The sequence below is a fragment of the Canis lupus genome, chromosome 7 (assembly GCF_011100685.1).
Source record: "Canis lupus familiaris isolate Mischka breed German Shepherd chromosome 7, alternate assembly UU_Cfam_GSD_1.0, whole genome shotgun sequence".
NCBI lineage: Eukaryota > Metazoa > Chordata > Mammalia > Carnivora > Canidae > Canis > Canis lupus.
In genome coordinates, this window is record NC_049228.1 from 52,364,799 (window position 1) to 52,390,863 (window position 26,065).

At 41.9% G+C, this 26,065-nt stretch overlaps 2 long non-coding RNA genes across 12 annotated transcripts in view; one reads left to right on the forward strand and one right to left on the reverse strand.

The window, feature by feature from the left end:
- The window catches only part of LOC111096770, a 331,553-nt gene that overhangs the window by 46,998 nt on the left and 258,490 nt on the right, over positions 1–26,065 (reverse strand). For 4 of the 6 annotated variants that reach the window (XR_005362484.1, XR_005362483.1, XR_005362479.1 and 1 more), the window contains 2 exons: positions 12,553–12,668; positions 4,806–4,941 (listed from right to left, as the gene is read on the reverse strand). This is a non-coding gene — a long non-coding RNA (uncharacterized LOC111096770). The remainder of the gene's footprint in view (positions 1–4,805; positions 4,942–12,552; positions 12,669–26,065) is intronic. The other 2 variants (XR_005362481.1, XR_005362482.1) reach the window with 1 other exon arrangement.
- LOC111096766 lies at positions 1,217–23,998 on the forward strand. 6 transcript variants are annotated; one of them, XR_005362487.1, is made up of 6 exons: positions 1,217–1,395; positions 1,977–2,108; positions 5,194–5,541; positions 8,011–8,133; positions 19,904–20,126; positions 22,185–23,998. It is a non-coding gene; the product is annotated as an uncharacterized LOC111096766 (long non-coding RNA). The 6 variants fall into 6 exon arrangements; XR_005362486.1 differs by lacking the exons at positions 5,194–5,541; positions 19,904–20,126 and adding an exon at positions 12,131–12,239; XR_005362485.1 differs by lacking the exon at positions 5,194–5,541.

The window sequence follows — 26,065 nt, forward strand, 5'->3', positions numbered from 1 at the left end:
ACCAGAAGTAAATAAGTGTTTCATGTGGAATCAGGAAACAGAAAGAAGAAAGAAAAGATGAGGTCTCTGACGTAAAGAAGCAAGTCTTTGACTGGGGAGGCAACGCCTGTCACAAGGCTGTACAGAATAAGGCATAACAAAAGCCATGGATTGATAGGCAATAATCACTGATCACTAAGCAGAGTTGCCACAAGTGCTGAGAAAATCAGACAAAGAAGACAGCTATGTAATGTGGGGTAAGAAGACCTCTTTGAAGAGATGAATTGTAAGCTAGACCTTGGATAGAAACTGAATCTAATTCCAGTGTTTTCTTATGTTGTGTGGCCACCCCTAGTGAAAATCAGTGGTTGTTGCAATGGTGCAAAGTGATATCTGAGGAGGTCTTAACATATAAAGTATTGTTAGCTCCTATGGCAGTTGATCTCAGACTGCTGTCCTTTTGAAAATCTTATGATGATTTTTTTATTTTCTTTTTTCTCTTTTTCTCAGACTGTTGCCTGCCATTTTCAGATTCTGTCATTTTTTGCCTGTGTTCTTCTAATTTGCTCTGGACTAGGAAAGCGTTGTGAGACTCTGCTAAATTCATTCATTCAACCCTGAATTTAGGGATTAAAGATGAAAAAATCCATCAGAAATCCAGAAGTCCCCATAAAACCAGACATCTGTTTCATTTAAGTCTTGATGTGTGGCTAGTTTTTAAAATATTTTCTCCTGCGTAACACCAAAGGCTTTAGATCCATTGTTGCCCTATCTTTTAAAATAATAAAATTGCTCATAATAAAAATCAAAGCTAAGCTTCCACAGAAATGTGAGGGTGAAATATTGGGGATCTATTCCTCTATTGCATCAATTACCCACTAATTTAATAATCTAGCCTAGCCTTTCTTCAAAAACAGTTCTCAGACCTCAAATCCTTACTTAAGGGTAGATGAATGGCATCAATTAAATATGTTGTTACTCAGATAATCTGCATGTTAACAGAGATGTCTGAAGTTATCAAACAGAAGTTTTAATGGGGAGTCTAAGGTTTTTGAAATTGGTGAGTTTTGAGAGTGAAGAACTAGAGAGTTCCTGTTACACTTCATCAGGTATGTGGCCTCCCACCTTCTTTCTGCCACACTAACAACCAAGCAAAGGGACTAAATCATTGTCATGCATGTCACAATGGGGCTGCTTAGTGATACACATGACTGTTGGGTGCCCGAGGAGGATCTGCTCTTTTACTTCTACTGGACTCAGCTTCCCCAGATGCACATCATGATAATACCCGCTCTTGTGTCAAGAGTGTGACCTAGAAATAATTCATTTATTTTCAGAACAGGATTTAAGATCCTTCAGAGAAGAATACGGTCTGAGTTTAACGTAGCTGCTTGGCCTTCCGGCTGCCTCTTCTTGGTATTACACAGTGAAATTGACTAGGACATTTCCAACTGAGAAAGACGTGTCTTTGGGTTAGATTTAACCATACAGGAGAATTAATATAAAGCGGTAATGGTTCACAGGCCAGCTCACTCCTCCTTGAAATTTCAGCGACTGGAAAAATTAGTCTCCTGTTTCCTTTCTGTTCCCTTTTTTTAATTATAACTTACTGAGGCACTCGCTAATACCCTTTAATCTCTTTTAATAACTACCGTATCCTCGGTTTCTCTAAGCATCCTTCTCAAGGCATCCACAAATCCAAGAATGCTCTTAAGATTGACTGACTGACTGATCTCTCAGCTCTGTTGATTTACTGACTCGAGGTTTATTCCTTCAGCCTTGGCTATACAGGGATAAAAGGAAGAATGAGGATATGAACTCTTTCTAGAACCAGGAAAGGGCTTACCCTGAGGAATTTTGGGAAGAAGACCCCCTTCCCACACTTCCTTAATGTTTTTTTTCTCTCTCAGAGCTCTCATAAACACCCCACTTAGCATCTCCCCTGAGCCTCACTCTTTTCTTGGGTGAGGGGATTAATAAATTCTCTTTCTCTTAAGGCTTGTACATATTCAAAGAAGACCAAGTTATAAAGGAAAACACATCTCTGCTGGAGGAGACATAGGCACCATGTCAGGCCCACAGAGGATAGATTTATGGCAACTAGCCCAGCTATGTGCTCACAAGTCATGGTAAGTAAAAAACCACCAAGTCCTTCTTCTTGTAACAAATGGACACATTTTGAGTAAATAATATTGAGCTTAAAAATGAGCCCTTAAATGCAGAAATCATGGAACCTGGCATCAAGCTGCCATCACCACCCTTCTCTACAAAGGGAACAAATGTAATGGGAGGGCATAACAAGGCAGAGCAAAGCAATGATGCCAGCAATCAAGTATTTATTGACACATCTACTCTGGTTGGTCCAGTAGGGGATAAAATATGACCCACAAGACAGGACTTCCATGTGTGACATAAGAGGAGAATGACAGGCAGTGTGTAATCAAAGCTATAGTTTAGGAACTAAGTACTCAAGAAGGTCAATGAAGGAAGATTAACAAGGATCTATGCATTCAAGGAATGTTTCCCAAGACTTGAAGGGTGCTTAATGTTCTTGATGTTTAGAAACAAGTGAGAAAATGAGCTTTAAAAAAAAAGATATCTGTGTAAATATGGAATGGGTACATAGGAGGAGGACACCAGCCTATTAAAGCAGACTGGGTTAGAGACACTTGAAAGGTACAGAATATGGATCCTCTAGAAAGATATTTTAGATGTAAAAGCCAAATGGCTGATTTGATTATTAGGAGAAGAAAGTGTGAAGTCATGCACATGTATGACACATATTTGCTTCACCAAAAGAGACTTATTTTTCATAAGCTAACGCAGTCAAGTTCTGCCCAAGAGAGCCTGGAATGTACGTAGGGTATACTTTTGGTACCCACTATCAATACTATACACAGAAATCCCACATTTCCCAAGCCTCCCGCCCTGGCAGTTCAAAGACCCTCACTGGACTGTACTTCTAGAGCAGCATTATCCAATGGAAATAGAAAGAAGCTACAAATGCAAACCACATATGTGATTTTAAATTCTAGTAGTCACATTTTGATTTTTTAAAAAGATTTTATTTATTTATTTGAGAGAGAGAGAGAGAGAATGCACACATGACTGGGGGATAGGAAAGGGGGAGGGCTGGATAAAGGGAGAGGGGAGAGCATACTGCCCCCTGAGGAGTGAGTTGGATGAGGAGCTTGATCCCAGGACCCAGGATCATGACCTGAGCCAATGGAAGACGTTTAACTGAGTGAGCCACCTGGTGCCCCTGTTAGTCGCACTTTAAAAAGTAATAAGAAACAGGTTAAATTAATTTTAATATGTTGTATTTAAACCAATGTATCCAAAAAATTTCAACGTGCACTCAATGTACAGCAGTTATTAATGAAAAAAGCAGTCATTAATGAGATATTCTGTACTCATTTTTCATAATACATTTTCAAAATTCAGTTCAATCTAGTTATATTTTAAGTGCTCAACAGCCACACATGGCTAACAGCTACCATATTGGAAGCTCAGCCATAGACCTGGCTATTTCAGCCTCTCAGGTCACAGATCCCTTCAAAGCCTAGTTCAAAAAACGAATTCATCCTGAGACACTGCTAAATATAGCCATCATTTGCTTGATCAGCCCTCCTAAATAATATTTTCTTAGAGTGGGAATTTTCACATTCCAGGGCAGCTTATTGAAACAGACCATGTGGGCAGGGAAAATATGTTTGGCATTCAAACCAGACTGAGTAGATGGAGGCCTGCATATGAAATTCCCATTAAATTCTGGAAGCCTCCCATTCCCTCCAGTACTTGCAACAGGTTCCTTCCCATGTGTGGTTTTGCAGAGGTTGGTGGGAAGTTGGTCTGGGTGGCTCTCTACTCAAAGGATTCTCCTAGAACTGCTGGGTCTGCTACTAGCTCCAAAATGACCCTAAAGCACTCAGGCCTAGTGTCACATAAACCTGTTCATTTCTTCCCTTTCTCTGAACAGCTGGTCAGTGCTACCCTCTGGCCACCTTACTTGACCTGTGACTGATCTTTATACTTTGTAAACTAGTCATGGAAATCTCCATGGGCTCTGGAGCCCAAGTCTGAAAAGCAATAATTTTTGTATAAGGTCAGGGAAAGAGAATTCCACTGCTCTAAAGCAGGTGCTAATAATGTTACCTTGGACTACATTAGAGAAAGAAAGATGGCTTGACTATAGGAATGGACACTAACTGGACAGACAACTCCATGAGGATCATGGCTGAGGTTCTGGATGTAATGCTTTAAAAGGAATTTGAAAAACATGAGAGTGTTGCAGAGAAGACACATTGGCCAGAAGGCAGAAATCTTTAAAGTAGACTTTATAAATATAACTGTGCTGGCTTGAATTTCAGCTCCTGCTGGGCCACTCACAAGGTGGCTGACCTTGGGCAAATTGCTTGACTTTCCAAGTCTTGGTTCTTCAAGGTAACCAGGGTTATAAAAGCAAGCTCAGAGGATTGTTATGCAGATACACTTCACTGGGTGCCTGCCACAGAGTGTTTTCAATAAAACATGGCTATTCAATAAAAATATATAGATGATTGATATATTGTTAGCTAGCTAGTTTAGATAGATAGATAGAAACAGAGAGAGAGAAAGAGAGAGATAGAGAGATAAACCCAGCAGAAAAGAAAGGCGCAGAGGACCAGGGACACAGAATCAGGACACAGATACACAGGGCACTCACTTGCACACATAGACACACATGCTTATATATGCGTACACATGTACATATAAGCCTTGTGTGTGCACATACACCCCCGTCACAAGTATGCCCACCTATACACATACACACATGTATGTACAACCTTTCTTTGACACACTGAATCTCAGAAAGTTATCCTCAATCTCCAGGCCCTGCACATGGTTTTCTGCTCCAAAACATCTTCTTGCCTTATGACTTCATAGAGTACTGTGGCCTCCTATATGCTCTGCCTTATAGCTCTGAAAGAGGAAAAATAAAATTGTTACCTTTTTGGGAAAGGAAGCCTTTGCCATCTCTCTACTCAATGTGGCCGTCATTTGACTCTCTGACCACCTGATCTCATAGGAATGAATTATGCCCTTGGTTATAAAACAGCATGTCCCCTCTCCAGAGAGCATCCAGAAGTACTTAGTAGAGACAGTAAATTATTGGTTGTGAGGCCCCGATGCCTTGGAGTAACCAAATTCTCCTTCTTCATTCACTCACTTCAGATACTACATGAACCATGTGTAATTAATGCCACGACTACATTCATTGCCATATTTTTATTACCACAAAACATAGAGGGGATGAAGGCGCTGTATTGAAATAGCATAGCCAGAGGCAAGGCAATTCGGTAGAATGTGTAAGAAGAACCAAAAGAGGCAATCTAACAAGAAATTACTTGACCTCCTGCGTGTTGGTTGCTATGAAGTCCACAAGAGAAAGGCATGGCCCTGACCTCTAGGTGGTGAGGTGTCCAATTCATGCAAGTGAAAAAGCACTACGAATAACACAGTGCTGCTCCTACAAAGCCGAACTGATCCATGCTAAGTGTTTACAAAGTATCTGGCTGTTTGGTGAGTATTTTGACACATTACTGAATTGAATCCTCATAACAAGATCAGTTAAATATTATTCCCCATTTATAGATGAAAAAACTGAGAATTAGAGGATTAACTCACTTGCTCCAGGTCACATAAATCTATTCAAAGATACCAATACCCTAAAATAGCAATGGAGTCAAAATTCCAACAGAGTATTTGAGAGTGTGCTTTTAACTGAGTATTTGAAATTTATTCAGAATAACCAGATAATAGAGCAACAATTCTGTTGTTCCTCAGTATTTTCCTAATGCCTTATACAGTGTTTTCATGAAACACGTGTAGTTCAACATTGAAAGACAGTGTGCAGAGCATGGGGATAGGGAGATGAGGTATAAAAAAAAGAAACAAAAAGAAACTACTTCTCCTCAAGGCAGCAACATCAACTGTGGGTCTGTGGCATTCCCTCAATAAATACCAAATAGGAAGTGATATGTGCAATAATGGGATTGCCATTCTCCATAGTAACAGGAATAGCATTATGGAATCCACAAAAGAGAGAGGGTTTGGGAATCAGTAGATTCCATATCATCACTCTTCTGTTGCCTGTTGGGAGGCTCTAAGCTTAATCTTAACTGTGAATCAGTCTCTCTCTCTCTCTCTCTTTTTCTCATGACCAGCTTATGGTGTACTATAGCAGCCCAGTGCTGTCCCCTTTCCAGTGAGCATCAGTCCCCTAGGAATCCTGGGTTAGGATGAATTCAAATACAGTCTTAAAATACCAGACTGCTCATTCTGACCTACCCTCATGGGGCTCTGTTCTTCCTCTCTGTAATTGGCTTTTGTTACGCAATACAAACCAACCACAGTTACGTCTGTACATGTCTGACCCGCAGGTGGTATGGCCAAGTGACCCCAAAAAAGCATTGACATTTAGAAAGGCCTCATTTAAAAATAAAATAAAATAAAATAAAAATAAAAATTAAAAAAAAAAAAAAAAAGAAAGGCCTCATTTGCTTAGAACACATAGAAACCCTCCAGGGTTAGGAAGTGTTGTCCAAACCTGCTTGCTATCCTACTCAAGTGCCAGAGTCACATTCTGAGGAGTCACTTTTGTCATCCCAAGAAGGATAGAAATTTCTTGCATGACTGAATTGTGAGTTGACCATTTCCTCTTCCTCCTATTTATTTTGTATCCAAATGCATAAGATAGTAAAAGGATTCAGGTTACTTTCTCCCCATCAAATACATGCAAGATAAAAATGAGAACTAGATGATGGAGATAATAATTGATTGATTGATTGATGAAAAATAACCTAGACCATGGGTAGTCACTTTCTTGAATTTAAAAATATATATATACCTCCATAAAATTATTGAGAAACAATCATTATTATCAATACTAATAAAAATAATGAGGTTATCACTTTATTTCTCTGTGGCTGCTTCCTAGATAAACTATTAGCATTTTTAATGTAAAATCATAAATATTCTTATGTAATTACTCTAGCCTGAGAATTACTGTTGCACCTGTTCCAGCTCTTCATCTGGAAGGAAGCATGCCAGACAAAGACCTGGAGAGCAGCTAGGGCTGCATGGAGCCTCTGAACAGAGCTCAGAGAGGAGCACTGAACACAATAGAGAGCCACAGAACTTGACTTGCTCAGGGCAGAAGAGCTAGAGATTTGGGGTGGATTTAAAATTGAAATTCTAATTGAGTTTAGAGGAATGGGTTTGGAGAACACCAACTGCAATGAGCCAAACACTGGTTTAATTTTGTTCATACAAAGTTACTCCAGATATTATTCCACAAACAAGAGTCACTTGAGAATCTGTTAAAAATATAAGTTCCCAGTTCTCTTCTGTTACCTCCTGAAACATGAGCTCTAGAGAAGGAGGCTGGGAATCCATATTTTTTAATAAATTCCCCAGGTAAGCCCAATATGCAGTCAGGTTTAGGAGCCAGTCATTTTAACACCCTCAGCAAACTTAGTCCATAGTGTCACTGCTCTGGGTACAGGCATATGAGAGCCTAACGCAAAATATTCCATCTTTGGACCACTCTGCTTTGTCAGAGTGATCTATCACATAATGAATCAAAACATCTCTTTCCACAATGCCCATCGCTGGGACCTGCTTCTGTCCCTTGGGACCTCATAGAACAAGCTGAATCCTTTTTCTTAATAATTAGTGATCTCATCCATAAAAGAGCCAGAATGTCTTCTGATCCTGTGACCAGCCCCATGCATCCCTGCCAGGCCTCTGCAGCCTCTGCCAGGGCCATGGCTTTGGGAGAACTGAGAATGTCATTTTGGAATTCTTTTGAAGTGCCAGAGGAGCTGTAGCTGTTACTTTAATTCTGCATCCATGTAAAATATAACAATTCCTCAACCTGGAGGTTGAGCTACGATCTACTAATTTGGCCTGCTTCATCTCTGTTTCTTGTTTGTACTGCTGTTTTTCCTCCTTTCATTCCACAACCTTCAAGATTTTTTTTCCCCATAGCTTCCTGGTAGCATGACTATACAGATTGGCACATCAGTAAAGGAGCCAGAAGAGACACTGTTCTTGCAGATTCCTCCTTCTGTGTTACGTGGAAGGGCCCATAGGACCCAATGCCTCTCCTCTGTGAGTAACTACCCTGGGCTTTCTCTCTCCAAGGTGAAGCAAAACCATGAAGCAGGAAACATGGGCAGTCTGTTTTCCCCCAATCCCACTTTTAGCCTTTGGTACAAACTATGTTTAACTAGCACATGAAAAAAAAAATAGTATTCCATATTGTTTGGTCAAGTATATCAAAGATGTTTGATTTGAGATAATCAGCGCAAGAGCATGAAAAAAATCAGTTGTTATGTTACACTGAAATGATCTTTCATGATGCTACGTCCCTTAGGGACATTGACAGGGTGAGCATCACTTATCCCCAAACCATCAAACCCCACACAGCCATATCCAAAGCATGCAGCCATATCCAAAGCATTGCTTTATCATGGTGTTCCAAACTCCGTGCAACTCCTCAAGTGCATGAAAGCCAAACTAAAATTACTTCAAACCATTGGCATTTATTTGTGCCACGATGCTCCTTAAGCGTTTCATTGAACATATATCTTTTGGGTCATATGTACCCATACTGCATATCCATCTTTGCTATGATGATAGCAAATAACTTAAATGGATGATTACATGGCTAAAATATTTTCAGAGAATATGGATAATTTGACACATCTCAGGATTTACACTCATACCTCTAACAGCTATACAAGCTGCTTCTACTTATAACCCAGCTTTGCCCCTCTATAACTTGATCTTTGCCCCCATGGGGAATGTGCACTAATTACCCTGAGTGCAAAGGTCTTCTGGATGCTTCTGCCCAAGGTGGCTGCCCTTCACCTGCTATAGGCCTGGAGAGTAGTTTTCTGATCTTCCCATTGTGCCTTTCTAATAATTTCTTGTGGATCTCCAAATCACCAGCCAGCTTTGCCTGTCTGGAGGGCTCTGGTCTCAGGGCACCTGCCTGTTCCCCACTCATCTCATTCTGACCTGGGCCCTAACTTATTCTGCAGGAAGCAGTCAGTGAAGGAGAGAGTACACGTGTGTGCAGTTGAGGTCCTGGATTATGCTGTAAGGAGAACACTCAGATACACTTGGGTTCACATCTTGTCTCTGAAAAATACTGGCTGTGTGGTCCATAGAACAATGGGCTCCACAGTATCAACCTCACTGGGTGGTTGTGGAAATTAAATGGGCCAATATACTTAAGATGAATGGCAATTGGGAACCTAATAAATATTAATTCCTCCCTCTCTCTCTTTTCTTTACCCTTCATGTGCACGCGACTTGAGGAATGAGAGCTTGTCTCTTCCTAATGTAACTAAATGATCAGCCCTTGCATTTGTACTATACTTTATAAAATACAAAATACATTCACAAGCTTTCACTCTCACAGTTATTCTGGAGTGGGCAGATCAGATGTCCTTATTCTCATCTTTCAGGTAAGGAAATGGAAACTAATAGGGTTAAATGATTTGCCCAAGGTCCCATACCAACTTCTGAGTATAGACAATACATTTTCTCTAAAGATTGTTAAACAATCTGACTATCTGCTGGTGGAGTCACCACTAGTCATTCCATGCTCCCATCAGGCCTTACATTCCTTAGTAAACAAACTCTTCCATTCTAGATTAGCTCCTTTGAGGGCTTGCACACAGCAATCTGACAAATGAATTTACATGAAGGTGCCAGGGGCTGATAATGGTTTAATACCTTAACATTCCACTATTGACATTTTAACAAGGAGAGGCTCTGGACAATGGCTTAATGCAGAAGAGCAAATAGATTCCATCCTGAATGCCAGTTCCGACCAATTAGTAGTGGCTGCCCAACATTGCTTTGAGAAGGACCCTGAGGCTTTGTCTGGGCTCAGAGGAAAGCCTGTCATGACCCATCATCAATGTGTGCCATAGGTGTGGAAGGGGCAGGTGAGGCAGACTTGCCACTCAGCTTCTCACCCTCCAGCTCTGATCTCAGATCTACCAGAGACCACTTGGGGAGCATCCTCATTCTCCACCATCCCCACTCTGACTAATTTCTTCAAGTTGAGCTGGAGGTGACAAAATGGCCTTGGACAGGTTCCCTGCCTGAGTCCTGTCACCTCCTGAGTCTAGTTTTCCTCATGATGCATACTAAATGAGATACTAGATGTAAAACCACTTTGAAAATTATGAAACATTATATAGCCATGAGGTACAATGGTAATGGAGCCAGGCACTACCACCAGGCAGAAGGGTGGGGAAACTTTCACTATTTTCAGATGGCTCTCTGTGGTAGGGAATAGCTTATTTTGCCTTCACTTTATACCTGAATGAGGAGGAGGGCTTGTTTTTCAGGTACTTTCCCTGTCCCCTCTCCCTTCCTCTCTACCATCCAGGAGATGAACTGAAGAAGCTGCACCAGCAGCATTTCCTCCTCCCTCCCAAGCTGGGTATTGGCATCATTATCTGAATATCAGCAATAAAAGATAAGAGTGGCAGATACCGATGTTTCATTACCTTTGGTGCCTCTGGGGATTGCTGCCCGGATATTTGGATTCACATGGCTTTCTCTCTCTGAGACTGACTTTGAAAAAAAGTGAATTTGCCTCAATAGGTTAACCAGTACAGATCTGGGGGACAGAGCCCCTCTAGCCTATGTACTGCTCTGGATCCCATCCCAGGCCCATGTCTGATGTCACCTGGTTCTGTCCACAGGAATGCCACAGTCACTCCATTGCTTGGGCCACTAAGAATAAGCTTAGCAGCCTGGCCTGTAAGGCCCTGAACAGCCCTTAGCTGTCTTTCCAAACTGTCACTCTGCTTCCAGAAAACTGGGCAATCTATTGTTCCCCACAGGGGCCAGGCACATCCTCCCCTCCACACAGGCCCCTGTGCTGTCCGGTCTCTTGCCATGCCAGTCTTGAGTTTCCACCTGCTAAGTTCCACCATTTCCTCAAAGTCTATCCCACATGGCACCTTAATGAAGTCTAGAATAGCCTCTTTCAATCACAGGTCATCTTTTCTTTCTTTGAAATAAATATTCAATAGGAAGTTACAATTATGGAGTGCTCACACAGGTCCTACACTGTGCTGATTTCATATCCATGATCTTAGTTAATCCCCATAGTAACTCTATGGTTAGGAACTACTGTTTCTCCATATTTAAGATAATGAAACAGAGGCCCAGAGAAATCAAGGAATTTGCCCACAATAAGGCAGCCAGTAAATTCCAGAGCTCTGAGTTTGGCCCAGCTCTCTGCCTTCAGTGCCCATGCCTACCACCATCACATTCCAGGGTTTATTGAGCCCATCTCTGAGCCCTAGAGCACTTCTCCTGTTGACATAGGTATGTTCCTCTTAGTGTGGAGGCTCACTGTGATCTTGTCTTCATCCCCCTCCCTTAATTATAAACTCCTGTATAATCAAGAAGAGATTATCTCTTCCCCAACTTTGTCTTCCCAGCACATAGAAAGTGCCAAGTAACACTCCAAATCTACCACCACCTTTTTCCCTCTGATGCCGGTCTATTTCCCATGAACTCCACATCCTGAGCCTGTTTTCTCATAGCCTAGTCTGTTCACATGTTTCAACTAACAGTTCTCTCTGCAGGCTCTCCCAAGTACCATGCTCCTTCCCCACATTCTCCTTACTTGTGCTGTGCCATTTATATTCTTCATACTCAGTTGCTTCTGCCTTTCCAAATTTTCTCCAAACTCCAAAACTCTACTCCAAGCCCACCTTCTCAGAGAACTCCTTCCTAACCCTCACAGCCACAACTGGCCTCTCCATTCCCTGACCCACTAACACGTAAGTAGATGGTTCTCCAGTTCCTTCACTAGATGATATTTAGTAACTCCCATCATGAGCTGAGGGCCATACTAGGCATTATGAGGACACAAGAAAAGTATGCCACATGTGTCGCACCCAACTTCTAAAGTTCAAACACTAGGGAGACCCATGTGAAAGTTGCCCATGTGAAAAGTTAACAAAAATGCCCAATCACTTGGTCAAATGGGCAGTTCAGATAAAAACCTGCACCAAATGTATGCTAGGTATGAGTTCAGAGGAGGGTGAGAACATTGTGCATTCTGCAGGTTCAGCTGGAGGCTATCTGCAGGAGGAGGAGCCTAGAGATTGAGTCTACTCCAGGCAAGTAGCAAGAAAAGACAGCATGCTCTAGGCAGGCAAGAATACAATTGTTTGGTGAGTATGTGAAACAGGCAATGAGGAGCCAGGCATGATGGGAGGGAAAATTAGACTGTCAACAGGACAGGGAAAATGGAAGTGCTGGAGGCACCTATGCAAGCCCTGTTCCCACATGGAAAGTCTCTTACTCAACCTCTCATCCTACAGATAAGGAATGGAGGCCAAAGATGAGCAACATGGTTGAGGTATGTTGAAGCTGAAATAGAAATCAGGTCCAGAGACTTCATGGACTGTGCAACTAAGCAGGAAAATCTTTGGAACTGAACAATACCACAGCTCCTTGGACTAGATCACTAACATGGAGTCTTACCTGAGAAATAGCACATCTTAGTATGAGCACAGGGCTTAAGGACTAGCAGTTTGCCGACAGCCTGGTAGCTCCCTTGGCCAGGTCATTTTAACTTCTTGGAGCTTGAGTTTCTTCATCTATGTGAAAAGCACAATAAAATTTAAGATTATAGCTACATTCAAGGATCCTGGTAGAATTTCATGTGATGGTGCTTTTCTAGAGCTTAGCATAGTGTGAGCACATAAGAAATTCTCAGTATAAATGACCTTTTATATGAAACATGGGGGTGATAATGCCTCTCCCAAGGAGATATACAGTCTATGCAGTTAAATAACGAAGAAACCAAAACCAAGAGTTTGGGGGACCAAGAGTCTATTCTAACTTAGATCTATAGTGGCAGCATAGAGCCTGCCTGCCAGCCACAAATTTGTAACTCCTATACTATCTAGCCCAGGGCACAATCCATCGTAGATATTTAATAAAGGTTTCTGAACTGAATGGATTTAAATTGGATCAAATTTAATTGGATCCTTTGTTTAAAATTTAAAAGTCTGCCTCTGAGAAGTGGCTGAATGGAGTACTTTTTAGTTTTGGAGATTGTTAATTCCAGCAATCAGACTCGACCAACCTGTCTTTCCTTCATATTGATAATTCCCAACAGAATGCCCCACTACGTTTTCCCTCCTCCACTGCTCAGAGAGTTGATTGAACATGAAATCCACAGTTGTGGTTGGGGTTTGCTGGGATATATCGCTGGCGATTACAAGGTTATGTTTTCTATACCACTCTTGTCACATGCCCTCAATGTACCAAATATGGTAGGTTGATACTCAGACCCATTTCCACCCTGCTTTGCCTTCATCTCTAACACAGGGGGTGAAAAACTGGAAACTGTAGGGCCCAGAACCCTTGGCCAGATACAGGCTATTAGTGAGTGGTGCTCACTGGAGACTAGAAGGCAGGAGGGAGGGGGAAGCTATTCTCCTTCTGGCTCTAGCAACAACAAGGGATTTCAGGCGATTTGAAGGCTCTGGCAGTATCATTGGTGGTTTGACCAGCAGGGTGTGAGCTCCTTGTTCCTGCTGGCAGCAGAGGGCAGTGATTCCAATGGCAGCAATATCTGCCTCTCATGGAGCTCCAGGTATATCAGAGCACCAGTGCATGCTTTTATGCCCTGGGTAAAACCATGCTACCATGTTTCTCTTCTCATCATTCGAGCATGGGTGTAACCAACTGCCTATATTAAACCCTCTTCTGCTTGACATAGAGTTTTCTGTGTTTTCCTCACTGGATACCGACTGATCAAGACCACTGAAAACTTTCTCAGCATATTATAAATTATAAAAATGAATTTTCAGTAAACAATGATTGATAATGACAAAACAGTTTAGCACCTTTAAGAACAGGGCCTTTCTAACAGTAGGCTTCACAGAGAACATCTTGAAAGGCAGAAGGGCTTCCTTCCAACTGATACATAATGGAGGAAATTTTCACCCATGGGCCCTTCCCCACATGCTTGAACAACCAGAAGAAAACCAGCCTTCTCTGAAAATGATGCAAATGGCTAGCAGTGAAATGTATGGCCAAAAGTGAAGAAGGGATGATGAACTGCTGTCACCCTGGCGGAGATGGAAAGGGGGAGAACAAGGAAGTTCCTTTGGCCACTGAGATAACTCCTGCCAGCACTCACACAGTCAGTGCAGGGACTGCCTCCTCCACCTTAGCACTAGCAGGGCTCCAAGGCAAGTAGTAGCCTCTGGGAGGGGAGGTGGGACTCTGTTCCTGAGCCAGGCTAACCTTGAGGCTGACACTCAAGCAGAACATCAGTGCTCACCTCGAGGCAGTGTCCAGACCAATTCCTGTGCAATACTTGTAAAGAACATTTCTCTACTCAGTCAGAGAGCTGCCATGCCAGGCCTCTGCCTCCTTAGCAAAGCAGGATGACACTATGCTCTGGAGGTACCTCTAAGGTAAAACTGCAGATCATAGCAAGATTCACAGCTTTGAAACAATGTGTGCCTTGAAGTTATTGCTATTTGCTTTGTTTTGTGGTTAGAGGGAAAAAATAACAACAACAAAAAAATCCAAACCTTTAAGAAATCTAATTATATGTTTGAGTTATAGACTGGTTTTTAACAACAACAAAAAAAAATTAACAAAAAAGGGGGCTCATTAAGAGTCTTTTGTCTCCAAAACAAGTGTGTTTTCCTAAGCCATAGAGCAAGCAAATTCTAATTGCTGGCTTCATTATACAGAAAAGTCTAAGTGTAACAATCAGAAGCCTTATTACACATACATAATTGAGTTTCATTGCAACTTATGAAAACATAAACTCTCTTAAACACACTTGCAGAAAATGTCGCATCATCAAATCAACACTTTTATTATACAAAAGTAATTGTGTTTAAAGACACCAAACATATGTTACTTATACAAAAAAATGAGTTGTACTATGATTCAGAAGTCTAAATCTTGAATCTGAGAGCAATGTTTTGTTTGCAAATGCACGGCAAAAAAAGGAGGGTGCAAATTACAAACTTTACTAATGAGATGTACGAGAACTTGTTCTGGAAATATTCAGGAAATTCTGAACTCTCAAATGCCCTATTCTGACCAATCTTCCATGAGCATACTTCCTTCTGTACCTGGCTCCTACTAAATCTGTTCCTCATGCTGCATCTTCACATTTTTCCTTCTGGGTTGAGTTCCTTCTACGGGTCTACCTCTGGATCATCTGTATTCTCCTGCCCTACCACAGATAGTCCCTTTGCCTTGGAGCTCCACCATTCTCACCTGTCACAGCCATCCCTCGCTAATTTTTGCCCTCGCTACTTCCTACACTCCTGTGTCTGGGCTGATGGAGCTTCTGGAGAATGCCATCCTGCTTGCCCACCAGGAACTGGTGGGCTCCAAGTCCGGCTGCTCTGCGCAGTCTGTTCTGCAGCCCTTTTGCTTCTGCAAATCCTTTCTTCTCCTTGGTGCTGACTACATAATTGTAGTCCCATAAATGGGGGCCCGGTGCAAAATGAAGATGCAGGTATCCTTGTTCAAACAACAAAGAAAAAGCCTTCTTCTTGCTTCCATATCTCTTTATTTGCTATTTAATGTTGTGCTCCCTCCAGTGCAAGGACACTAGCTGGCAGGCCAGTGCTGACTCTTGCAGATGCTTGGGCCTTGTTCACATCTCAATGCAGGCGTGTATCTGACTTCAACTCCTGCCTCAGGCTGAGGCACGTGAGAACAGGGGAGCAGAAAGCAGAGGACCTGTCCTGGGAGGTAGAACCACACGTGAGCTAGGCTCCAAGTCCCTAGTACATTCCCTATTTTCTCACTGAACTCAGTTAAAGGACACAATTCAAAGATAAAAGTATTAAAATTTCGAGATGGAAAGCACAGAACATTAAAACCCAACTGTGAGGTCCTGTGTGACTGCACTGGGCACCAACTTCTTGAGCTAACCCTTCCCAGCTCTTCCCCATCATTCTCATAGCTGAGGGTTCCTATCCCACACCTCCCTTCCTGGCCCCCCTGCCCTTCCTGACCAGCCAGCTGTAGAAGAGCTGACCCACACTTCACAGGTAAAGTCAGCAACCATCCCAGGTCCTTCTGCTCTTGTCCAACCTGCCTCTGTCCTTGTCTCAAGCCAAATACCTCCATTCCTTCTCTGGCAGAACAAAACATTTAGGGCTCATCTGAAGACAGACCCTGCCGTGCAGGGGCTGGGGCATATCTCTTCCTACTGCCTCCTTCCTCGGTGTCCTACTCCTTCCCCAATATGCTGCTAAGAGCTTCACCAAGTCTCTTACCTGGGCCCCCCAACACAGCAGTAGAGGGTGTGATCATTTTATCTTCATTTTTATTTGAGGCTTAGGAGTTTAGAGTAACTTGCTCAAGATTATGCAGCTACAAGGAAGCAAAACCAGAATTTCAGCCCAGATTCCAAACCCTAATAGCACTTAGCCACCATGCCTTATTTCTGGCATTCTCCAAATATTCTTTCTACTGGCTTCTTCCACCCAAAGACATATATATATATAGTTTCATGATCCAGCTTAGTTCAAATGTCCATTCTGTCTTCCCTTTATGACTATACTTCTCCATATCTTAGCATATGCTCCCTGCTGGTGCTTTCTCCCTCCACACAGTCCTCTCCTGAAGAAGTCTGTACCTGGTTTGGGCAGTTAGGGATTTTCTGAAGTTGTTTGTCAGAGCTTTTCCTCCTTGGCCTCTCTCCAGCCTAAAACACTGGTGTCTACCTGTTTCTCAGCATTCTCCCATTCCTGCCTTGCCTAGGTCTCATTCTGCCCCATAGCTCAGGCCACACCCAGAGTGGTGGTGTCTCCAGGCTACACCCTGTCTGCTCTTGGTCTGTCATCTTCCAGGGTGACTTCCAACTATGTAGAGGCATTTCCTAGATGTCACACACATGCATAATCCCACACTTGTGAGAAAGTAGGAACAATCACTGTCTACTCTAAGTGAGAAATAAATCAGACACTTTATACTTGTCTCCTGGAATCCTCACCAGCTCTTGAAAGTGATGAGAAATCTGGAGTTATGAACTCTGGGCCCTCTTTAGAGTTGTCCTGCTGAGTGGTCAAAGCCAAGATTCCAGTCAGCCTGCCAGACTCCCAGCTCATCTTCCACACTGCCCAAGTGCCATCGTCCCTGGGATGTGTCAGTCAAATTTCACATACTGATTTCTGACTTTCTCACATTATATCCTAGATACCTGAAAGTTAAAATATCAAGATCTCACTTAAGTGGACATTTTCCCCTTGGATTTTCTATCTTGGTTAATGGGATAGATATTTGATCTTGTTATTCCATTTCCTATTTCAAAATCCCTTAGAGGCCCTCTAATTCCCTCAGAATAAAGTTGGAAATTTTTCTTCAGGGCCTACAAAGCCCTCCACAACCTGGCCCTCAACTACCTGTATGCTCTTCTTTATCCATGTCTGTTGAAAGCATTCAGATGCACCCATCTGCTTGCAGCATCCCAGTGCAATCTGTCATTTGTCCAGGCTTTCACTTGACAGATAATTATTTATCTGTATGCCAGGCCATTGTGTGCCAGGCTCAGTTCTGGGTACCTTGGGCTATGCCAGTGAACAAAACAGCAGAGATCTCTCTATATTTGAGCTTATAATCTAGTGCAGGACAGCAAACAACAAATGATAAATCATAGTAAACTCTACAGTACATAAAGAAGAGGGTAAGTAATATAGGAAAAAAATAGAAAATGACATAGGATAAAAGGAAAACAAGAGCTTTTATGGTTTATAATTAAACAGTATGCTCAGGGTGAGCCCCAAGAGAAGGCAACATCTAAGTACAGAATGACAGACTTGAGGGAGACAGCCATGCTGACATCTGAAAGAAGAGTGTCCTGGGTAAAAGAAACAGATAGTGCAAAAGTCCTCAGGGAGAGAGAGCCCCAAAGATCCTCTAGGAGGGTTGGAGCAGAGTCAGCAAAAGGGGAAAATAATAGTATTATTAGAGATTAGAAGACTTAAGGAGACCAACTCATGTAAGGCCTTGAACACTGGGAGGGCTTTGAGTTTACTCTGAGTGAAATAGGGAAACCATAGAAGACTTACTGATGTAACTGATATCGTAAAAATACCACTCTGGGCACAAGGATGAAGGCAAGGACAAAATCAGGGAGCCAGAAGACTCTTCCAAGGAACCAAGCAAGAGATGACAGTGGATCAAACAAGGGTGTAACAGTGAAGGTGGTAAGAGACAGTCTCAACATCAGCACATAATGTCTCCTTAGTCGAGAATATTTTTCTCCCCCAATACATCCAGGTGGTAGACTCACCTGACCTTCAAAATTATCCTTATCTCTTGGAATCCTTCTCAAATCTGTTATCCTTGGTTAAATTCAGAATTTCTTCTCTTTGCTGTCTCTCTGAACTCCAATAATACTACAGGCATTTCATTATTATAGCACATATCTGTCTCTGTCAAAATTATTGATGCTATTGTCTGTCTCCTCACCAGACTGTGGGTGCCTTGAGGCCATGCTGTCTTATACTTCTTTGTATGTTCAGGATGCAGTTTTTATAAATGCTCAATAAAAGCTGGTGATTGAATAAATGACATAAATGTAAAAAGTAAGCTATAGTCTCTCTTGACCCAGTCACCAAATCCAAGTCTTTGGAAATTCAGGCACTGGTCAGAAGTAAACAAATGCTCGGCAGTTATAATCCACATAAGAGCCCTGCCATGTGGGGCTGCTAAGACCAAGATAGCAACCCACCACCCTTTCCACAACTATTGAGTTAAGGAAAATCAGAAGGGTTGGCAATTGATGTGCCAATTAACTGGATAGGAAGAGGAATGTGTTCGGATCACCTCCTATTCACCTTATTGGTTACAGGAAGGATCTCTCACCCTAAGTAGTATGAGATGGCCAAATACATGACACCTTAAACTGGACAGAAGAGATTAACTATAGTTCATTAATCATGTACACTGCAGGTGGAGAGGGATAGCATAGCACATGCCACACAGGGCTTGCCCTCAGGGCACAAGTGGGGGTTATAGGAGGCAAGCTCTGTAGTGATGAGGGTAAAGTGACTCCCAGTTTCTAAGAGTGGATGTAATTGGCTTCTTTGAATAATTTCATGGGCTAGCCATCAGGCGAAAAATCTGGTGGAGTATACTAGTCCTTCTGATAAGTGAACTAGCCAGCTGGAAAGTCTTTTTCATTGAATTGGGGACACAGCTGGGGAGGAACAAGGGAACTCATGGATAGGCCTTTGGGGCCCTGTGAGGCTTAAGGATGTCAAGGCAGCATTTAATATTGCATGCTAATTTCACAACATGGAAGTAAAGGAAATGCTCAGTCTAGGACTGAAAAGTGAAGGATACAGGAGGAGACAAAATGAGGGATGGTTGGCAACTTGAGAACAGTATTGGAATAAGGGATCATCACTGATTTGTTGGATCCAGAATATGACTAATAGCAAAAGATAATCTATTAGCAACACAGATCATGACCTGGGCCAGAATTCTAGGTCTAGATGAATGAGTTCATTCTAAAACAAACTAGAGAGACAATTCAGGCTTTGCATAGACTCCCAGCCTTAGTCTGAAACTTCATGCAAAACTGAGCTGAGCTAAATGGCGGTGGGGTAAATGTATGGACCCAACTGAGTGGCTGACACAGGGTCTTCTGGAGAAAACCTACTATGCATTTTTAAAACCGCATTCAGAGCAACATTCTTAGAATCCTTAGAACTCCCACCCTGATACACTCATATCAATGCTTCCCCATTTCCTGAACAATAAACTCCAAATTGGTAAATGCCCTATAAAAGCCAACTCTACTGACTCATCCTTACGCTTTATTTCTCTCTTACAGAATAATCCTTTGTCAAGTCTCTCCATCTCTATGAAAGCTTCCCAAAGAAATAAGGCTAACATTAATGACTCTTGCGGTAATTAATCTCCAGTTATAAGAAATACTTACAGGGTACCTACTAAATGCCAATACTATGCTAAGAGTTGAGGATACAAAGCAATACAAAACAAACTCTTGCCTTCAAGGGGTATACACCTAGTTGAGGAGAAAGGCACATTCTTAGGTAAGAACAATACAAGGTAATATATGCTAGGTTGAAACAACTAACACAGGATGAATGGTGGGAAGTGGAAAGAAGAGGAGGTCACTGAACTATTCTGGGGAGAGGGGCAGAGATCTATGTTTTGCCTGTCTTGTCTCATTATATATGGTATAAAAGCAGGGGTAACATCTATTTTTTTACAGCCAGAACCTAACATTGTGTCTTGGATTGCTGATTGATTGCACATTTGACTGATGTATTGATGTTTGCTTGCTCCTTTGGAATCTCTCAGATATGCCTATTTCTGTTCTCTAATCATATCAGTAACTTTCAAATTAACTCATCTTAAAGGGTCTCAGCACCCTTGGGAAATTTAGTATTACTAACTTAATATCCTACCTTCTCATGTTGGGAGGTAGGTATTATTACTGCCATAATTAAAACTGTATTAATTAGATCTTTTCAGTCACCTGGATTTCAGCAGACTCCAACTCCGGGGGTTGGATAGTTATCTGTGCTGTGAGATATGAAAGGTATGAGAAAGGTGTCTCTGACCCCAACATATCACACTCAGCTGGAATTCAATATGGCTAACACTGGAAATCAATCCCATTAGATAACAAAACTCTTTCCCATGCAGGAATTGTTTTTGGAATGTGAATGCTTCTGGTACGGTCAATAAGTATTTGCGGGCTTGGGGTTTTGTTTATCTTTTTAAAGGCTTCTCCTGTGTACCAGATGTTGTGTTGGGCATCATGGGGATAAAACATTGATCAAACACAGCCTCTTCCTTTAAGTATATCACTATCTGGTTTGATGGAGGAGGTCTGCAGTTATCCAGCCCTGCAATGGATACTTACAAGGCAGCTGTACATCGTTAAGTGACAATTATGAAGTAACTGTGGAAAGAGGACTTGGTTAGGAAGATCTGGGATCTAGTCTATTTTGTCATTTAAGGCACCGTGTGACCTTGGATATCACATGCTTCCAATAATTTGCCCTGAATCAGACATCTTGTGTTCCCATCGAGTGATCTCTAGCTGGAGAAGTTCAGAATACTTTAATGGTGTCAGAAGAGACAGAGCCCAGAGCCCAGTACAGTGCCTGATCCACAGTCAGCACCAAATCTTAGTTAACAACTGTGTCCTAACCCAGTCCCAGAAGGATTTGAGATGACTATCTTCCAAAACAGAGTAGGCAAAGGAACAAAGGTGAGCTGGAGTGGCTAGGAAAACTTCAAAGAGAAGGAAGACTCTAAGATGGACTTTAAGGAGAAGGTAGCATTTAGAAGGAGTGGAATGGGCAGGACACAGCAGATGGGTTAAGAGCCATGAGGAAAAACCAGCATGTTAAACTCATGTGAGTGATCTTTATCAGACATAATTCCTTATGTGACAGTTTTAGATACCTTTTGGGGACACCAGGATATGATAATTTCCTTGTTTGCCTGTTCTAGGCAGAGAGGTGGAAAGTTTGCTCTGGAAGTACAGCAAGGCATGGAATCTGGTGACCTTGAACCCATGTCCCAGTGTAGCTTTGTAGCTCATTGGTTCCTTCTATGTGTGACAGGTCCACTCAAGTCTGTGAGATCTCTTGGGACTCCATGAAAATATCAACTATAGCCCTTGCCATTGCACTCAGATCTTTGGTGTTTTCTTTTTTATTGTCTGTTATTTTCAAGCAGGAATATATGCTGGAGGAGAGAGATAATGTTTCAGAAGCATCTCCTCTATTGACATCTTACTTATGATACCTCATATTATTCTTGTTGAAATTCTGAGGGGGAAGCATTAGGCTGCCTATTTTACAGATGAGAAAAATTAAGCTCCATGAGGTTAAATAACTCTCTCAAGGCCCCAGCTAGGAAGTGGCCAAACCAGGATTTCGAGCCCTATAGGTAGAGGCAGGAGCAAGGTAAGGTAAATTTAGTACCCAAGATATAAAATTTCAGGAAACTCTCACTCTCAGGTTCTGACCCCTGTACCTGTAAGACCCTGAGAGTGAGTGCCTTCCTTCACTCTAATCCTGGCCCTCCCTGCAAAGCTGTCTGAGTTAAAACCCATGCTCTTTCTCTTACAGGACAGATACATTCTCTACCACCAGCTTTTCAACAATAATATCAGCCCCTTAGGGGCCCATAGAGAGTAATTATTCCCAGGCAAACCTTGGCCTAGGGATCTTAGCTCCTAACCACATGCTAACTAACCATAATCCCAGATGATGCTGAGACAAGACGGAGCAGGAAAATGAAGATGGATAAATCAATGTCAGCCAGAACTGTTCCTAGAGGTGCCACGTAACACTCACATATCAAGAGACACTTGGATATGATGTAGCCCCTGCCGGACCTAAAAGGAATGCTCTCAATATATCAAATTTCAGAGATTTAGACACTTGCAAGAGAAGTTGTGCATGCCTGTGACCCATGGAAATCCCAGTTCCTTTATCTTGTCCAGATGCTACACATAGCATTCCCTTGGGAAAACCACCCTACTGGGGCAGGAAATTTAAAAGTCTAAGGGCAGAATGGTCACTGGGCCCTAGCCCAGACCCAGCCCAGAAACAGACAAAGCTGTTGCACACAGAGGGCCTCACTCCCTTCCCATTCTTCATGCATTTGGGACAAAGAGAGACTCATGTGCCAAATGGCAAGCTGCAGATATTAGGTTGGACAGCAGGGCCATAAAGCTCCCACAGAAGGGGAACATTAAAGAGGCAGTGTAAATCCCTTGATGGCAGCACTAAGTCTCTGTCAACACTGGCATCAGTTTGTGCAAAACACACGGAGAATCAAGATGCTCATTGTGGTTATGTTCAGAGCTTCTGTAGAAAAAGAAAGTAAAAGTAAAGTCTAAGAAATGCCTTTACTCTGATTACTATACATGCTCACCTGGTCTCAACCCATTTCCCTTCCATACAATTCTGTCCTCCAATCCTTTTCATTCCAAATCACCCACTCATGGTACCTTCTCCCACTCTATTCCATTCCCATCCATCTCTCCTCTGTCTATCCTATATCCTATCCTGATTACAACTGTTTTGTTCAATTTCATCCCATATTTCACAATTCAACTCAGCCTGAAACTATATATCCTAACCAAGCTAGCCCATCTAATATACAACAATATTTTTAGTAATCTTCCTGAGCTAGTGTGCTCATTATGGAAAAAGATACAAATAGGGAGAAATTGGGACTCCACTTACATGGACTCCAAATCTGCCTACCATGTTCAAATACCCTAAATTATTGAGTAAGGTCAATATGTGAAGGAATTCCAGTGGTTCAATTCTCAGCCTTCTTAATTGGACATTTTTATCAGCATATAAGCCGGAGACATGGAAAGGGGAAAGAGAATGGAGCTAATGTTTGCTAACTACAACCCAACTGCTATGAACTAGAACTAGTGCAGAATTTGATCTTATCCAAACTATAACCTTAAAAGATGTTATTATCCCCACTTTATAAATAACTGAGATTCAAAGTTAAAAAAAAAATCTTTCTCAAGTTACACAGCTAGAAAGTGCTTTTAGATCCAATCAGACTGGCCACACAGGACTCATGATCTTTCCAGAGCTTCTCTCTTGTGTAGTTGATGACATGGCACTAGTGGCACTAGTAGTGATAGAACTAGCAATGGCCTAATCCAAAATTGTCTCCCCTTGGGTGTGAATGACATAAGCATGGAACAAATACAGAGGCTGAGATATACAGTTTATGAAATAGCAACACACATATCTAGCTTATATGAAAAGCAACATTGCCCATCCTAATCATCCTAGGTTTCTCTTCCTTCATGTATCATTTCCCTCCTCTAACTTGTATGTAAGCTTCAAGAAGGAAAGCACTTTGCTTTGTTCACTGGTACATACCCAGCTCCTAAAGAGTGCCTGGCATCCAGTTGTGTTCACATATTACTATTTGTCGAATGAATGAATAAATGAATGGTATAAACACATTTCTAAAGAAAGTTCTTTATATTTGAACAATAAGCAAAAAGTGAGATCTAATAGAGAAATTGTTTTACACAAATGTAAGTTGGGAAATATATGACTTCATTCAATTTAAACTGTTAAAGCATAAATATGCTAAAATAGCAGAGACAAACACAACCCAACTAAACTGCTGAGTGGAAATCACTAGCATTCTCCAGGACAAGGAAAGACTGGAGGGTGTTCAGGGAGAGTGCTCAGGCTGCCAAGAAGACTCTGGAGGTCAGAACTTGTACCAAAATATCTGCAGACCTGCCATGTGGGAAGGGTCATAGGCACATTGGGTAGAATTCCAAAAGCAGAACAAGGACCTCTGGGTAGAAATTACATAGAGTCATTTTATATTTCAATACAGGGATGCCAAATTCACCATTTTGAAATGTTCAAAAATGGAATTGGTTAATTCTCCCTGGAAACCTTTTTGCATCCTGGGAAATGCTGAAACAGAGGCTGGATATTGGTTGTCCTGGTTATAGTTCAGTCATTAGATGAAGATTGGATTAAATGAACTCCCAACTCTGAAATTTGGTGATTCTATGTTTCTCCTGGCCTTGCTTATCTGGACATTCCTAGAAGCATCTAGTAGAATACCCTAATGAAGCTTATCCCTGACATCAAAGTCCACTATCTTGGCCACTTCATTCTCTCTCCTACTGTTGACAATCATAATCCCCTATTAAACCTTCCCACAACTCTCCTGCAGACTCCTGCTCTAGATGCCGCCTCCTCCTCCTCCATTCCCTTTGCCTCCTCCCTTCCACATCCCCATCACCTATGCATGTCCTGAGTCTGGTCCCCCCAGAGCTCGCTCTATGCTGCATGCCCACTAATTATTTATAAAGGAAATCAATCCCTGTTTATGTGTCAGTGAATATGAGACAGGATGTTTCACCCCAATGACAATGCACACATCTCTTGAAGGACATTTATTACAAAGTAAATCCCAAAGAATCTCAGGTATCATAAAAACCCATAAGAAAACATAATAAAGAGTAACAGAAACTATAGTAAGAGTTGGGGATTGCAGTCCAGTTAGAAGGAGTCACTAGAGAGTCCTGTTTTGAAGTTCCAATTACTCTGCAAGAATACTGTGTTCACTTATAATTTCTATTGATTTGCAGTAACTTTTGGTATAGCTTATGGAGATAATGGAAGGCTCTAGGTCTCTAAGCCCAATCTTGGTGCTGCCACTGATTTGGGAGTGAGGAAAACAGATATCCTTCAATTCTTATCACGTTAAATAGTACAATAAGGGTATCTGAGGTGAGAGATAAGCCCTAAAGAAGAGGCTAATCACTGTGAAGATGTGGGCATAAAAGTATAATCAATTGTGTAATAGAAATAGTTGCCAGAACAACTCCCCTTCCCTAGTATATGCTTCTTCCAAAAGCATACTGTATAGCAATATAAGTTTAAGGACAAAAGGCTAGCCTATGTTTGAGGAAGAGGGTAGAGATGAGAGGACTCAGTAAGCAGGATTCCAAAAATATTCAGTGCCTGTGCAGTAAAATACTACTACAACTACTACTAATAATAATAGCAGGAAGGAGATGAAGAAGGAGAAGACAATCGTAGAAATCATTATTTTATATTTATCTTGAGCTAATTTGGAGTTGGAGCTATAATTCAAGGTTTATTATATATTATTATAAATTGTGTTGCTAATTCACATCATGGGCTGCAGGAGGCCAGAGAAGTTGCTCCAGAACCCTCGTGGCACAGCCACTCAGTTACACGATAACTCATGGGTTCTATAAACACCCATGACCCTCAGAATGGCAGATACCATATTTGGGAGGCCAGCTTCCTGTTGAAATTTAATACAAAACTTCAGATGTCCCCATGGTCCAGAGGAAGAGAGGACCAGAGAAGGAGCAAGCCATCTGTTTGCCCATCACTGAATTCCAGTCTCCAAAGCGAGAGGCCCTCAGGAAGAGTGTTTATGATCCTCAAGGCCCTTCTCCTTGAGG